Raw genomic sequence first — 5,038 nt, 5'->3', positions numbered from 1 at the left:
CAACTTTTCATGCAGTAACAAATGTTTCAGTCTCTCCTACACAGATTGTCTCATTTAATGCTCACACAAAACTCTTTTGACAGCATAAAACATTAGAATTAACTCTATTTTTTTTAGCTAACTCTTCCCTTAGATAAAGGACAGATTATTATCATTTCCACTGGCTCTTAAAGACCATATTTAGATTCGGGGAGAAGTAAAATCACACATCTCTCTGCTCAACACTGAAAGTTAAAAATTCCACTTGCTTCTCCTCCTATTTTTTCTTATCTTATTTAGAGATACCACCACCCAGGAATTCAGGCATACTATTAACCTGAGTCACTCTATGCCCCTCTCTGTTCATCCCTCACATTCCATGAATTACCGAGTCCAGTTGATTATGTCTCTTAAATGCCTTTGGAAACAACTCTTTACCTCCCATCTTCTTTGGCACTGACTTCAGATCTGCAGCAGTGGCCTTGGAGTTCATCTCCCTGCCTCCAGTCGTACCCACTGACGTCTGCCAAAGGGAGAACTCTTCTTTGACCACCCATTATTTACAGACTAATGGCAGAAGGCTTTTCATAATCTGGCCCCTTCCCAACTAACAAGACACCCATTTATAAACGATATGCCCAAGTATTAACGTCATGCTGTAAAATATACCTCTCCAGTGACAAAAACACGAATGTCTACTCTTTAGAGCACTGTCTTCTTGTTATCAAGGAAACCAGAAAGTCAAACTAATGATTATAAGGTAGTATTTGGTAAGCAAAGTCACTGCATAATCACGACAGAGATTTTATTCAGGCTATCCCTGATCCCAATAAACTTTCCTTTATTCACAATGGAGTGTGCTTTTCCTGTGATTGGAATACAGTATTTGCATCCACTGAGTTGTCTTTGCCTCTCAGATTCTGTTAGAAAAGACTGATAAAAATGTATTTTCCAAGATAATTGCCACCTCTTTATGAAGACATCTCATATGTCCACTCAATTAGTATTATATATCCCCCTACCCATCCTATTCTAGTTCTGTATTCAGTGTTGGGAATTTCTATTATAGGACTCATTTGTATTTAATCACTATAATAATTCATGAAGGCTATTTTCTTCTAGAAAGCTGAATGTTAGTGATAAAAAGGACTAGCATATGGGTCAGCCAGATGTGGGTTTGAATTCTGATTCTCCCACTCACTTTTTGAGTGGCCTTTCTCTGTGCCTTAACCTCTCCAGCTACTCTTCCCTCATCCATAAGAAGCAGATAATACGGTACTGGCTTCACAGAGTTATTGAGAGAATTAAAGGGCAAGCTGCATGGAAAACACTTTCCACAGTACTGGACGCACTCAATAAAGAAAACACTCGGTAAAGTCATCTAAGGGATCGTCTTTTTATTCAGCCATGGCAGTGAGGAGCCCTGTGTGTAGGATGGGAATGATTAGACAGTCTTGCTTTACTCTTAGTGGTTTATCGATTTTGGAAAGCAAGAGCACTTTCTCTTTTAAAATATTTTGTCCATTATTGAGTGAAGAGACTTTCTCAGACAGCTGGAAATATGCATTTGGTTTACCTGTCTTCTTACCAGACTGTCAGTTACTCGAGGAGAAGCATAATATTTTAGTTAGCCTTTTTCCCCTCCGGAGCCATGCTGGTTCTGCAGCTCTGTGGCAAGCCGCGGAGTCGGGGTTCTGTTCCGCAGGATGGGGTTTGTTAAAGTTGTCAAGAACAAGGCCTACTTCAAGAGATACCAAGTGAAATTCAGAAGAAGGCGAGAGGGCAAAACTGACTACTATGCTTGGAAACGATTGGTAATCCAAGATAAAAATAAGTACAACACACCTAAATACAGAATGATTGCTCGTGTAACGAACAGAGATATCATTTGTCAGATTGCTTATGCCCGTATAGAAGGAGATATGATAGCTTGTGCAGCTTATGCTCACGAACTCCCAAAATATGGTGTGAAGGTTGGCCTGACAAATTATGCTGCAGTATATTGTAACTGGCCTGCTGCTGGCCTGCAGGCTTCTTAATAGGTTTGGTATGGACAAAATTTATGAAGGCCAAGTTGAGATGACTGGAGATGAATACAATGTGGAAAGCATTGATGGTCAACCTGGTGCCTTCACCTGTTACTTGGATGCAGGACTTGCCAGAACTACTGCCGGGAATAAAGTTTTTGGGGCCCTAAAGGGAACTGTCGATGGAGGCTTGTCTATCCCTCACAGTACCAAACGGTTCCCTGGTTATGATTCAGAAAGCAAAGACTTCAGTGCTGAGGTACACCGAAAGCACATCATGGGGCAAAACGTTGCAGATTACATACGTTACCTGATTGAAGAAGATGAAGATGCTCACAAGAAACAATTCTCAGTACATAAAGAACAACGTAACTCCAGACATGATGGAGGAAATGTATAAGAAAGCTCATGTTGCAATACTAGAGAACCCAGTGTATGAGAAGAAACCTAAGAAAGAAGTTAAAAAGAAGAGGTGGAACTGTCCCAAAATGTCACTTGCCCAGAAGAAAGATCGGGTAGCTCAGAAGAAGGCAAGCTTCCTTAGAGCTCAGGAACGAGCTGCTGAGAGTTAAACCAAACCACAGTTTTCTATCAAGATTTTTCAGATAAGACAATAATAAACTTATTGAACAAGAAACAAAATAATAATAATATTTTAGTTAATTTTGAATCCCCAGGACCTAGAAAGTGCCTGGCACATGAAGTAAAGTGAAGTGAAGTGAAGTTGCTCAGTCGTGTCCGACTCTTTGCAACCCCATGGACTGTAGTCCACCAGCCTCCTCCATCCAGGAGATTCTCCAGGCAAGAATACTGGAGTGGGTTTCCATTTCCTTCTCCAGGGGATCTTCCCGACCCAGGGATCAAACCCGGGTCTCCTGCATTGTAGGCAGACACTTTACCATAAAAATATGTTTACTAAGTGAATAGCTAAATTTCTAGAAACTGTTCATAAGACATTTCTGAATTTATCATCTAGGCCAGTGGTTCTGAAAGTGTGGTTCTTGAATCAGCAGCTCAGGCATATCCTTAAGTTTATTGGAAATGTACACGAAAGGGCCCTTTCCCAACACAGTGCATCAGAGGTTCCGGGGTGGAGTCTGTTAAACTGTGACTTAACAAGATATTCAGCTGACTTAAAAGCCTCTTATAGTTTGGGACCCACTGATCCAGATAACTGGGCTTCCCTGGTGGCTCAGTGGTAAAGAATCCATCTGCCAATGCAGGAGATGTGGGTCTGATCCCTGGGTCGGGTAGATCCTCTGAAGAAGGAAATGGCAACCCACTCCAGTATTATTGCCCAGAGAATCCTGGACAGAGGAAACTGGAGGGCTACAGTCCGTGGGGTCACAAAGAATCAGACACGACTTAGCAACTAAACAACAACAACGATCCAGGTAATTAACACCATTTTATAAATCTCAAAAACATTATGCCGAGCAAAAGAAGTCAGAGACAGGACTTTGCTGGTGGTTCAGTGGTTAAGAATCCACATGCCAGTGCAGGGGACAAGGGTTCAATCCCTGGTCTGGGATGATTCTACAGTCTTGGAGCAACTAAGCCTGTGTACCACAACTACTAACTCTGCTGTGCTGTAGAGCCCAGGAGCCGTGACTCCTGAAGCCCTTGTGCCCTGGAGCCCGTGCTGTGCAACAGGAGAAGCCGCTGCAGTGAGCAGTCCATACGCTGTAACTACAGAGTAGCCCCACTTGCTGCAACTAGAGAAAAGTCTGCACAGCAACAAAGACCCAGTACAGTCAAATATAAATAAATTAAAAAAATAAAAAGCAGTCAGAGACAAAAGAATTGTTCCTTTTACATGAAGTTCTAGAATAGGCAAAACTAATAGAAGGCGCACAAATCCATAATAGTGTTTTCCCTGGAGGGTGGGGTGGGGGTTCGAACAGAAAGAGGCAGGAGGAAAGCAGACAGCGTGGGTATATGCTTGTGTTAAAACCCACCAATCTGTGTACTGAAGATCTGTGAATTTTGCTGCACTTAAATGCAATGCCAACAAAAAATTAAGATGAAATAAATTAATGCCCTTTGAGTTCTTTCTGTGTGAGTCTTATCAGCAGGAGATCTATTTTCACATTGCAGTCTTAAGCTGGTCTACAAGGCTCCACATGATCTGACCCCTACCTGCTTTCTCTAACCTTATCTGTCAGCACTCCTCCTGTCACTGTTTCAGTCCTTCTCCAGCAGCGACCTTTCAGTTTTTCAATGGTATACATTCCTATCCTGCCCCAGGGCCTTTGCACATGTTGCTACCACTCCCTGGAATGTTTCTTGCTCTTTCTTTTCACCTGGTTAACTCCCATTCTCCTTTGGTTCTTATTCCCTGTTTTGCAGGGAAACCGTACCAAATCCTACTTAACTGTGTGTCCACGGAACCTTCTGTAGGGCTGCTGTGTACACTCGTGCAGGTTATTCATCTAAAGAACGGTTCCCAGCTGAGGTAACGGTGGCTGATATCCGCTCTAGTCCACTTACAATGCCTTGCACAAAGATCAAGGCTGTGTCACCCGGCCAAAGGGCTGCCTTTTTCTAATTCATCGAAGGCACAGTCTGCTTGTCAAGCTGGGTTGTTTCTGCCTATGGAGGTGCCTCTTGAAAAATAGCACAAAGACACTATATGGACTAACAGCAGTCCCGGTTTTGTACTTTCTCTTCATAATACTTCACAGTTGTAGTTTTACCTTTATCTGCGTGAATCTTTGGTTACTGTTTATTTCCCCCACGACACAGTAAGCTCTATGTCACTAGGAAACTGTCTAGTTTTATTATCAAGTATTTCTAACACCTAGAACAGCGCCTGGCACACAGCGGTGGTGGTAGTGGTTTAGTCGTTCAGTCGTGTCCAACTCTGGCGATCACATGGACTGTAGCCTGCCAGGCTCCTCTGACCATGGGATTCTCCAGGCAAGCATACTGGAGTGGGTTGCCATTGCCTTCTCCAGGGGATCTTCCTGACCCAGGAATCAAACCCGGGTCTCCTGCGTTGCAGGCAGATTCTTTATGGACTGAGCTATGAG

The 5,038-nt window shown here is 42.9% G+C and overlaps 1 pseudogene; it reads left to right on the top strand.

Annotated features, from left to right (window-relative positions):
- Positions 1 to 1,621: 1,621 nt before the first annotated feature.
- LOC102415610 lies at positions 1,622 to 2,639 on the top strand (annotated as a pseudogene).
- Positions 2,640 to 5,038: the final 2,399 nt, after the last annotated feature.

The sequence above is a fragment of the Bubalus bubalis genome, chromosome 5 (assembly GCF_019923935.1).
Source record: "Bubalus bubalis isolate 160015118507 breed Murrah chromosome 5, NDDB_SH_1, whole genome shotgun sequence".
Lineage (NCBI taxonomy): Eukaryota > Metazoa > Chordata > Mammalia > Artiodactyla > Bovidae > Bubalus > Bubalus bubalis.
The sequence above is the reverse complement of the archived record's forward strand: the minus strand, read 5'-3'. Positions and strand labels throughout refer to the sequence as shown.